This window comes from Bidens hawaiensis, unplaced genomic scaffold (assembly GCF_021521415.1).
Source record: "Bidens hawaiensis isolate Kalapana, Puna unplaced genomic scaffold, B.hawaiensis_p1.1 tig00000237_1, whole genome shotgun sequence".
NCBI classification, from domain to species: Eukaryota; Viridiplantae; Streptophyta; class Magnoliopsida; order Asterales; family Asteraceae; genus Bidens; species Bidens hawaiensis.
The window spans coordinates 3228957-3241979 of NW_027491021.1; positions in this window are offsets into that span (position 1 = coordinate 3228957).

The following is a 13023-nucleotide window of genomic DNA, read 5'->3' on the forward strand; positions in this document are numbered from 1 at the left end:
AAACTTGATTATTCCTAAGGCACGATGGGCCGGACCTAAGTTATGTCTCAAGGGGTAATCAAGTAAAAGAAAATATTTTATGTGTCAGCTTATTCACCAGCATGTGTTGCTGATATATTTTCAAAACATGTTACTGGTAAAGAAGATTAGTCGCTTGGAAAGGATGAAGTGACATCTAGGCGATCTGATGGCTCAGATCATTTTGTTAATAAAAAAATATGAATGGTGGTTTTTGTATAAAACATGTAATCTTTGTAAACGACAACTGGGTATTTTAAAATCTTTTTTTTGTTAATGTAAATATTATATTTTAATCCACGCAAAACATATTTTCCGCTTTAATCCGCTAACTCTGATTTATTTACAAATGTGGTACCAACTGTTGGTATCAGAGCCATCGATCTTAGCGAATTAGGTATTAATTGATCATACCTAAGCTTCGATCCAAGTGAATAAGAATTATTTTTATTACTTGTCTAAATTTAAATAGGGATAAGATAGGCTGGTAAACCTATTCAATCCCACCTCAATCTAAACCACCCTTAGATTTATTTCAAGAAATAATTGACGGCTTTATGCACGACGCAAGAAGAGCTGGATGTTGCGACACGATGCTGAAGGATGTAACACCCCGGCTAATGCGGAATAGACCCGGGTGCGACGTACAGATTGCTCAAAACACATGTGACACTATTAAGTGACAATATTATCATTAATTCATTCAAATCCCAAGTACACAAGTTTGTCAAATGAACAAATACAAAGGAAAATGAACAAAGCAAACATCTTGTTTATTGTTTAGATAACCTAACTCCTAGTATCTTCGTCATTTCATCCTCTAATGAAAGTACCTGTAGTTGAATAGTTGGTGTGTTCACACAAGTTTTGACATAACTATATAAAAATTATACAATTCCATGAACAAGTGTAAATGAACAAGTAAAGTCCTTTCTATTTGGGATTATGCACCAACGTACTCGGATAATAGCGCAAGTAAGTGTCTTTTCTGTTGGTAACAACCAACATACTCGGATCGGGGGTCCCTATTCCACTCATAACATCGAGGTCCTGAGTGCATAGGGGGGGCGTATGATCATACTTAATGAGGAAACCGTGAGCACGTAATCTTTAAGCAAGTAAGAAAGTAAACACACAAGTCCATGTAATGAATTGTAGTTTGTAGATAATAAATAAACGAAATTGAATTGTTGATAGGATATATATGTTACCCCTAAAATAGTTAAAAAAGGAAAAAGGGGGTGTGAGAAACTCACCTTGAAGTTGAAGACAAACTTGAAATAAAACCAAAAGCGTGTAAATGGAACCGAACGATCGAATCTCGCGAGCTAAAATAATATGAACACGAGAATTACTAATTAATTTAATGAAAATAACATGTCGGTTTTAAGGTTCATGTATTATTATTTGTATATATAGTTATATACTTTTACACCTTTTAACGTATAATAATTGTTGGTACATGATGTCAGTAGTTCAGTGTCTAGTGTCTGTAATCGAGTCGTTTGGATTTGAGATTGTATGTAAGCGAAGTTGCTAACAAGTTCGCTGATATAGGCGAACTTGTTAGACAAGCGAAGTTAGGGACAATTTCGCCTGAACATGCCAGGCGAAGTTGTCGTGATTATATAAACCTAGGTTACGGCTTAAGTTTACATAATTCAACGAGTTTCAGTTTTAGTAACGAGTCAGAGAGTCCTATAATCAGTGATTGATATCACGTGTTTAAGGTTGCAATATAACGAGTATTTGTTTATTGTAACGTGTGTTCGATTGTGTTAACTCGTATCGTTTTCTACGCTCGTAACGTCTTACGTAGGGATTCCGCACCTACGTAGAACGAGATATCTCGTGTAGATCCGGCTGGGAACCTACAATTGGTATCAGAGCTTTTGCTCGATTGTGTGGTTCGGGATTATCACGCGGGTGTAGAAATCGTTCCGTTCGATTATTCGCGGGACGAGTTTTCTGAGTTTTTGTGTCCTACTCACCTCCTACAATCATAAACAACCCATAACACCTTCACAAACCTCGTAAAGTCCAGAAATCAAACCTGCATATTCATCGTGTTCATCAGGCGAAGTTGCCGTCACTGTTCGTAGGGTTTCAGCGAAGATATAAGGTTAAGCGAAGTTATCCACAACTTCGCCTACCCTCTCAAGTTCGCTTATCTCAAGCGAAGTTACCCACAACTTCGCCTACTTCACAAGTTCGCTTACTTTAAGCGAAGTTATACACAACTTCGCCGAATCAGGCGAATTTAAAAAGGAAGCGAAGTTCAGAATCAGCGAAGTTCAGACTTAAGCGAAGTTATCCACAATTTCGCCTACAGTACTGTTAAAAATAAAATTTTTATTTTTCGGGTTTCTGTGTGTTTCGTGAAAGATGTCTTCAATCAACATTACGGAACTAGTTAAGATGGAAGTGGAAGCGGGTTCGGCTACAAAGGCACCGAAGATGCTTAAGAAAACCGATTATGTAGCGTGGAAAGATCGTTTTGAACAATATGTCAAGTACCAAGATGCTAAGATGTGGGTATGCATACAAGATGGTTACATTCCACCTACTGCTGAGTATGAGGGTCGTGATCAGATAAAGAAATACAAAGAGATGGAAGAAGAAGAGAAGAAAATGTATGAGGCTGAAAGCAAAGCTCATGCAGCAATTACAATGGCTCTTCCACAAGAGATTCTGCACACTTTCAGAAAGTACAAAACTGCCAGAGAGCTTTGGGAAGCGCTTGAAAACCGTTTTGAGGGTAATGTGGGAATCCGTGCTTCAAAGATTAAACTACTTAAAACCCAGTTCTCGGTCTTCAAGTATCTGAAGAATGAATCACTTGATGATATCATCACTAGATATTATCATCTGATGACAGAACTCAGCAATTATTCGATTACTTACAAAGAAGATGAGATTGTTGAAAAGCTTCTTGATGCTCTCCCACCGAAATGCGAGATGTACACCGTGTTGATGAGAGAAGACAAAGACTTTGCCGACTATGATTTGGAAACGGCAGTAAACAAGCTACGAACTTTTGAACTAAACATGGTTCGAAAAGAGACACCTACTGATCAGGTTCAAGATCCAGGAATGTATGGTGCCAAGGTTAATACAAGTTCAAGTTCGAAGTCTGATTCGTCTGCTTACTACTCAAAGGGAGAGTCGGGCGCTAACTCAACACATGAAGGTCATGTATCTCTCAACATGAATGGAGATGTATGCTTTGAAGCTGGAGGATCAAATGCTTCTAACCCTCAAGCAACCAAGAGTAGTTTTTCCCCACGTGTTTCGAACAACAACTACTCAAGGATGCCCATGAGTGTTAAATCTGCTGAACAGCAGTTTGCTCTCTATGCATCCTTCATTGCTTCGTATGAAAATTACATTCAGGGTAAGATTGTTGATCCTGCGACTTTGGATGAAGATTATGATCAGATCGATGCTGATGATCTGGAAGAGATGGATCTGCAGTGGCAGATGGCGATGATTGTGAGAAGGGTTAAGAGGTTTATGAAGAAGACAAGAAGGAAGTTTGTTGGTGAGAGACCGGGTTTTGACAAGTCAAAGGTGCGCTGTTACAACTGTCAGCAGAATGGCCACTTTGCGAAGGAGTGCACGAATTAGAGAGTTGAACGTAGTCAGAACAGGTCGACACACCAGAATGGGGGTGGTAATGATAATAGAGCCATGATTTCCAGACAGAATGGGGAATATAACTGAAATCTGCACGTTGAAGAAGTGTTCGAACAGGCAAATGTGGCGAATATCGAAACTGCAGATACTGAGGAAGTGACTGGCGAAAGTGAAGCTTACATGGCAGAGGCTCAAAATGAAGCTTGTATGGCAGATGTGAAAGATCAGCTCACCGAGGTAAGTACTAAACTCCCTTGCACTAAGTGTGAAAATCTGTCTGAACAATTGACAACTATAACTGATCAGTATGTTAGTTTGGATGCTCAATTTAAAACCTTAAAAGAAGAACATCATTTCACTAAAGCTACAGAAAATAGTTATAAAGTAAAAATAAAAGCTAGTGAAAAAGATATTAGAAGTCTAAAAGCAAATCTAGCTGAAAAAATTAAAGTAATTGATCTGAGCTATGAAGTGTTAGAAGAAAAAACCAAACTAATAGCTGAAAGGGATAAACAGATAGCTGATTATCAGGTGAGAGTGGTGGAACTAAACAGGAAACTTGAGAAATTCAGAAATTCCACCGCTATACTTGATCACCTCATTAGTGATCAAGGTTCCCCAGTTAAAAGGGGAGGAATTGGTTATCATGAAGTTCCACCACCTTACAATCATAATTACACTTATGATCCTAGTAATCAAAAATCTGTTGATGTTGATTATAGTCAGACAGTTCCGGTTAAGGTAACTATTAAAGATCCAGAAGTTAGTAAAGGCGAAACGAGTAAGCCTGTGTCTAATGTGAAAATTTCTGTGCCTAGTCCTGTCTCATCTAACTCGGACAAGTCTTCCGAGTCGAGTGAGACAAAACAAGAGGCAGTGTTACCAAAAAGTGGGGAGAAACATAAATCAACTGAAAAGAAATCTCCACTAAACCCGTATGTCCCACCTTATGTGAGACAAACGGGCAGTAATACAGCCTCAACATCTAAAACAACTATGGAAAAGAAAGTTGAACACAGGAGTTGTTTCAGATGTAATCAATTAGGACACCTAATTGCTGATTGCCCTCTGAAGCAGAGATTCAGAGGTGTGAGGCCTTCAAAAACTGAAAACAGAACTAACTGTAATTACAATAGTGGTAAAACTGAAAACTCATCAAAGTTCAAAAATTAGTCTAATTCAGGTTTTCAAAGAAATAGATCTCAGTTTTTCACTGCTAACAACCAAACCATAAGTAATAATTCATTTAATTCACGACGGTTTGGATGGCCTCATAGTCAATCTCCAAGGAGGTATCCGCTCAGGACTTACAGAAATTATTCTGATGCTAACTTTGGACAGCCAAGGTACGGGATGTATCGACCCAAGACCAAGAGGTCTTGGGTCCCCAGATTTTAACCCTCTGCTTTAATCGTGCAGGAACAGTTGAACAGGGCTGCAAACAATCTATGGGTTGTGGATAGCGGCTGTTCCCGGCACATGACGGGTAACAAGAATTTGTTACACGAATGGAAACCTGTTCAAGGAGGAAGAGTGAGTTTCGCTGGAGAGAGCGGTGGAAGGATCACAGGAATTGGGACTGTGACGAATGGAAAGATGACTTTAGAGAAAGTGAACTTTGTTGAAGAATTGAAGCACAGTCTGCTGAGTGTTTCGCAGATCTGTGACAAGGATTACACCATGCATTTTACCAAGAATGAGGCGATTGTGTTGCATCCTGGTTTTAAGATACCCGAGGATTGGATTGTTACGAGGGCTCCAAGAGAGAAGAATACGTATATCATGGACATGAGGTCGACTGAAATGGCCACAGAAGAATCGTGTCTTTTGTCGAAAGCGACTGAATCGGAGTCCGAATTATGGCATAGGAGAATGGGGCATATTCATCTTCGGAAGATGAACTACATTGTCAAGAATGGGTTGGTGTTGGGTGTTCCCTTGAAGAATTTCAACTTCGAAGACCAATGCTTATCATGCAAGAAGGGAAAGCAACACAAGAAATCCCATCACACCAAGAAGATTAATTCTATAGTCAGTTTCCTAGAACTACTTCACATGGATCTCTTCGGTCCAGTGAATGTAAAAAGTCTAGGAGGAACATCTTACTGCTTGGTGATCACTGATGATTTCTCTCGATATTCCTGGGTATATTTTCTGAAGTCAAAGGATGAAACTTTTCAGATGGTAAAGAATTTGATTACCAAGGTTGAGAATATCATGGGAAAAAGGGTTAAGTACATCAGAAGTGACAATGGGACTGAGTTCAAGAACTATGAGATGGAGATCTTCTGCTTACAGAAGGGGATTGAACACCAGTACAGCGCTCCGTATACACCGCAACAAAATGGAGTGGCTGAGAGGAAGAACAGAACTTTAATTGAAGGAGCCAGAACCATGCTGGCTGATTCGAAACTTCCCGTGGTGTTCTGGGCTGAAGCAGTTGCAACAGCCTGTTATATCCTTAATAGAGTGTTAACTGTTAAAAGATTAAATAAAACCTGTTATGAACTTATGCATGGGAGAAAGCCCAACTTGAGTGGTCTTGAACCATTCGGGTCACCGTGTTCGATATTAAAGACCAATTCTAAATTTGGTGAAGTAGCCGACGAAGGAATCTTAGTCGGATACGTTGTTGGGACTCCAAACAGACGGGTCTTTAATACATCGACCAGCAAGGTTGAGGTGGTGTGTAACACTGATATCACAAGTTACAAATCACCAAAACCAAGCACGGGACCCGCCGCGGTTTTCGACTATTATAGACTTTTTAAATCTTTTAACATGCCTTATTGGATTTTGCAGAAGTTGAGGAAAGAATGGCTAGGAAGATGATATGCGATGAGGAAGACACTTTGGTGCAACGACCACAGTATGATGAATGTCAGCCTTCCTCGTCAAATGCTGTCAATACCCCTGCTGCCTCTACTGAAGAGGAATTCATCAATCCGTTTCACTCTCAACATCATTCACCCATTGATGAGCTATCTTCGAACTTGGAAGATAATCTGAATGTCAGTTCGGTTCTGACTACGAGAATTCACAAAAATCATCCTCTGGAAAATGTGATAGGTGATCTGTCCGATGGTGTACAAACAAGACAAAGCTTGAATGAGCACACCTGTGTTTACACAAGCATTAAAGAATCAGGCATAATCAACGAATGCTTGTACACCTGCTTTATCAGCCAGATTGAACCAAAGAACTATCAAATGGCTCTCAAGGACAGCTCGTGGGTCGAAGCCATGCAAGAAGAATTAGCCCAGTTTAAGAAGATGGAGGTATGGAACTTGGTTGCAAAACCAAGGAATGTGCATGCGATTGGCACAAAATGGTTCTTCAAATGCAAGAGAGATGAGAAAGGGATTGTTATCAGGAACAAGGCTAGGCTGGTTGTTAAAGGCTTTAATCAGCAAGAGGGGATTGATTACAATGAGGTGTTTGCTCCTGTGGCAAGATTGGAAGCCATTCGGCTGTTTTTGGCATTTGCTGCTCATAAGGAGATGAAAGTTTTTCAGTTAGATGTGAAGAGTGCGTTCCTAAATGGTAAAGTCGATGAGGTTGTGTACGTTGAGCAACCTCCTGGTTTTCCTGACCCTGACTTTCCCAATCACGTGTACAAGCTAAGTAAAGCACTGTATGGACTACATCAAGCACCTCGTGCCTGGTACTCAACGTTATCCGACTACTTGCTTGAGAATGAGTTTGAAAGAGGTAAGATTGATAGCACATTGTTCTTCAAGAGAAAAGGGAGCGACTTTCTACTGGTGCAAGTCTACGTGGACGACATTATTTTTGCTGCATCAAAGGTCGCCATGTGTCAGGAGTTTGAGGCCGTCATGAAGAAGAGATTTGAAATGAGTGCTATGGGTGAACTAACTTTCTTTTTAGGACTGCAGGTTGATCAGAAGAAAGATGGTATGTTCATTCATCAGACGAAGTATGTCCATGATGTTCTCAAACGTTTCAAGATGGAGGACAGCACTCCATACGATACTCCAGTCTGCGTCAACCACAAATTGGGTGCTGAGTCAGACAACGATGCAGACGTGGACCCAACCCAATATCGGGCTATAATAGGTTCTTTAATGTACTTAACTGCTTCTAGGCCTGATATAATGTTTGCTGTTTGTCTTTGTGCTCGCTTTCAGGCAAACCCAAAGGAATCTCACTTGAAGGGTACGAAGAGGATTCTACGGTATCTCAAAGGCAAGCCTAAGCTGGGGTTGTGGTACACGAGAGGAGGAGACTTGGAGTTGGTCGCCTACACAGATTCTGATTATGGAGGGTGCAATCAGAGTCGGAAGTCTACAACTGGTGGATGTCAGTTTCTTGGTGGCAGACTAGTGTCCTGGCAATGCAAGAAGCAGACCTCAGTCGCAATTTCAACCTGTGAAGCAGAATACATGGCAGCATCCAACTGCTGCTCCCAGGTTCTTTGGATTCAACAACAGTTGCGCGATTATGGTCTGAATTTTACTCTTACTCCTATTTGCATTGATAACACTGCTGCTATCTCAGTAACTAACAATCCCGTTAAGCACAGTAAAACTAAACACATTGACATACGTCATCATTTTATACGGGATTGTGCTGAGAAGAAACTGATTGAGCTCGAAAAGGTTGATACGCTAGATAATTTCGCTGACTTGTTTACGAAAGCGTTTGACAAAACTAGATTTCAAAACCTTGTTGAGCTGAATGGGATGATCAATCCCGAGTAACCATGCTTTATGTTTTTGTTTAAAAAAAAAAAAAAAAAAAAAAAAACTTCATTATCGCTTAGAATTATGTCGGTTGCCTCAGTTTGAAGGACATATCTTCGGATATGTTTGGTCCTCATTTCTACTTGTTGAATATAAGGATAGCCATTAATCAGATGACTGAAAGTGACCGGGGCGGTTTATGATGTGTTTTTATTCTTTCGCTGAATATTAGTCGATCATACTTAGTTAGAAGGACACATACTTGTATGTGGTCGGTCCAGCTGATCCATTGGATCTTCGGGATAGCCGTTTACCTGAAACTTCAATTTGATCGGGGCGATTGAAGTTAAAAATTTTTCTGGGAGATGAAATTATTTTTCAAGTCTACTACTTCGTAAGAAGTACCTTTACAATGTTTAACAGAAAATTGATCCAACCTTGGAAAGTGATAGATATACTGATTCTGTGTGCTTAACTAGTGAAGTTATAAGGCCTAAAAGACTTTAGAACAGTCATTGTATGTCATGGTAGCTTTTTATGGTGCGTAAAAGTAGAAGTTATACTAACTAAATCTACTCGATTTTATGTGGAAACTTCTTATGAGTTGTGCATGTCTCCATATATATCTTTCCGAATGATAGGCAGAAAAGCGATTACCCAGTCATACACGAGCCCGTGAGTGTTCTGATTCCCGTGAAGATAGCGTGTCAAGAAACTGCAGTGATCCAGATTCGGGACTTGCAGTAGTTTATCTGAAGTTGTGTAAATACTTAAAAAAAAAAAAAAAAAAATTTGAGACATTCTAGAGTTCATAATATTTATACTTCTCAATCAAGGTGTAAGAAAGAGAACGGGAAGCAAAATCTAAAGATCGAAGAGTACTTACTATTTAATCAGACACTACGGGTCGAGGTCAACTCGGGGTGACTTGGGGAAAGCCAAATACGCTTTGAGAATAGATAGGAGGTATCATAATCTCTGAGTTGTTGCCCATTTAAAATTTTGAGCTTAATTGAACCTAACCCGTATCACAGAAATGATGAAAACCATTCTAAGTTATTTACCTGCTTACAACCTGTTTCTTTATGTCATAATACAGCTAAACACGGATCTGTGTGACAGTCACGTAGTTAGTATGATTCCTGTTCGGATCTTTTCTAAAACATGGTAGTCCCTATCGAGACTGAAATTTGATCCCGTGTATTTTATTTTTAAAATTTTTCTGCTTGTGTAGTTGTTTGATTTTATACCTGGTTACTTGGTCTAAATCGTATCATTTAATTCTTTAAAGGTTGTTTTAAAACTTAATTGCAAATTGTAGGGGTTTTGTTTTGAAAATTTTCATATATAGGCGAACTTATCCATAACTTCGCCTGCAATAGGCGAAGTTATCCATAACTTCGCCTGTCAAATTTTGACCCTATATAAAGAAGTTTTAAGGTCAGACATGTTCATTATTTCAAAACCAGGGAACTTATCTCCGAAACCTAAGCGAACTTATCGTATTATCGATCTCAATCATCTGTGTTCATTCTTTTTCGATTCTAATCCGATTAAAGGTGTGTAGGGTTCTATACATCGTATAATCTTTGTCATAGGGTGTTAATGATAGATCGTATTGACCCGATTCTCGACCTCGTCTTTCGAAACATTAAACACCCGATTTCAAACTTGTTATTACGTGGTCGTAATCAATTTGGTCGTCTAGTACTTCATAAAAACATGTTTTACGGAGGCCTTAATCTCCAATTTCACCAACTACACGTCGATTGATTCGTCTATCTGTTGCCGATTCATATTCAGGCGAACTTACAGTTTAGGCGAAGTTATCCATAACTTCGCCTGAGGTTTAACTTCGCCTGGACCTTTTTACTTAACAGTTAACAGACGATGTTCAAGTTGAGGCAAAGTTGTTCCCAACTTCGCCCCACCTCTAACTTCGCCTATACAGAATAAATCACAACTTCGCTCATGGTAACAGGCGAACTTGTGATCTGCGTTGACGTGTATCTAACTTAGTTTGTTTGATGCAGATATGGCTGCTGTAGGCGATGAGTTGAGGACGAAGAAGCGCAATGATAGAGACGATGATCCCAATGCATCGAAAGGTGCAGGTGGTGAGTTGCCAAGAACTGTACAAACTCTTGGAACTTCCACAACTCAGGGGGAGTCGACAACTGCAGCTGGTGATGATGATGTGGTGGTAGTGGACGTAGAGGAGATGGATGATGAGTTGGTTGGTGATGATGATGTACTACCGAGTGATGAGATAGAGAAGATTGGTGCAGAGATAGTGATTGATAATGATATTGAAGAGGGAGAGATAGTAGAGGAGAATGTGGAGCATGAGATACCGCAAGTCGAGAACGTAGATAGGAGTCAAGAGATTGGGAATGATGAGACTGAATGGGAAGAGTAGCCTAGATGGAAAGAAGGCTATGCTCAGTGGTTCGTCAAAACGAAGAAACCAGCGGTCCCTACAATGTTTAAGAAGAGTTACAACATTAGAGGCTATGCTGAAGCGAGAAAGGGGATTATTTGCTGGATATACAATGAGCAGTTGAGGCTCTTTGTTATTAAGAGGTATGATGGTGTTCAGTACTTCAAAAGACTTTTAAAAATCGTTGAATACACTGCCAGAATGTGAAGTGAAAGACTTAGCCAGATTGGGATTGATAAACCGAAGTGATGATAATATGGCTAGAGTTATTGGGAAGATTGTTTGGAAGGAAAGTATAAAAGAGAAGAAGTTTGAGCTGTTGAAACCACAAAAGGGAAAACTTATCGAAGACAAAGATCGTGGATTGAGAGCAGATGGTAAACCTTGGATGATTATGAAGTATAAGCCGATCCGGTGCCTTAAAGAAGTGCCGATGAAACAGATGCCCAAGGATGTGCTCAAAGATCTAAAGTGGTGCTATGTTGATTGTGAAACAGCTGAAGGAGTGATGGAAGACGAAGATGAACAAGAGCTGCTAAGAGTTTATGATCCGATGCATCTAGTGAACTTGTCGCAAGCTGATCTGCAGGTGCTGAATGAGAAGAAAATATTTTATATTCCTGCTTGGAAAGACGAAGCGAAGAAATATCAAAGAATTGTATCAGTTTGTGTACGCGAAGGAGTTCATTCTTGAAGATGAAGATGCAAGGTCGTTGAAGATTACAAGACACGTGTTTGGAGATAAAGAGTTGAAGCTACTGCTAAGGGGGAGTCTGTTGGTACATGATGTCAGTAGTTCAGTGTCTAGTGTCTGTAATCGAGTCGTTTGGATTTGAGTTTGTATGTAAGCGAAGTTGCTAACAAGTTCGCTGATATAGGCGAACTTGTTAGACAAGCGAAGTTAGGGACAACTTCGCCTGAACATGCCAGGCGAAGTTGTCGTGATTATATAAACCTAGGTTACGGCTTAAGTTTACATAATTCAACGAGTTTCAGTTTTAGTAACGAGTCAGAGAGTCCTGTAATCAGTGATTGATATCACGTGTTTAAGGTTGCAATATAACGAGTATTTGTTTATTGTAACATGTGTTCGATTGTGTTAACTCGTATCGTTTTCTACGCTCGTAACGTCTTACGTAGGGATTCCGCACCTACGTAGAACGAGATATCTCGTGTAGATCCGGCTGGGAACCTACAATAATGTTTAAGGTTAACGGATTTAACGATTTGCTATTATAATATTATTTATGAGTTTACTATTAAATTGTATATAATGTTTACGGGGTTTTAGCGTTATAAGTATAACTTAGTATAACATTTGACGGTTTAGTTTCTATAAAGTTATATCGATATTATATTATTTATATATACATATATATATATTTATATATATATATATATATATATATATATATTACGAGTTTTAATAAAGGGTTCGGGTTTGTAAAAATTGGATTCTTGGATCAAAATGTTAAATAAATTAAAACAACTTTTATTTAACCATAAAAATAATTTTATTGATTTTGAAATGATTTATAAATATATATATATATATGATTTATTATAATTAATAAAAATGATTTTAAAAATAAATAACATGGGTTTGCTGTGACCTGGGTTCGAACCCGGGTCTACAAGACCACAAAAAGCATGCACAACCACTGGACCAAATAACTGTTATTGTTAAAGATGAAAAACCAATAATTATAAACACATGTTAAACTTCATCTTCTTCCTTATTCAAACCCTAGATCTAAATACTCTTAATCTATTGATTGTTTGCCCGATTTATGTTAGGGGTTTTGTTAGACGCTTAAAAACAATGAGAATACATATTTTACTTACATGATTTGGTGCCTGAATGATGGTAAACGAAGCTTGGCCGGACTCGTACTTGGATGAACAATTTGATAATGTCAGAGCGTCTGTTTGCGTAATATTATGTTTGTATCAGACTTAGATGATGATTAAGATCATTTTTATGTGTTCAATTGTGTTGTTTGTTGTTTATTAGGAGCTATTAAAGTTTCGATTGAAATCCGATCGGTTTAGATTATTACGGGTTTATTAGGTTGTTAATGAGGGAATAAATCACGAAATAAAGTCTATATTTAGTGGAGACGACGTTTGGGGTGATTAACGGATCAAAAAGGATGTCGTACGAGGTTTTTAGAGGGTCGCCGGAATCTTTACGCCGCCGCCGGCGAGGCTTCTGCCGGAGAAAAC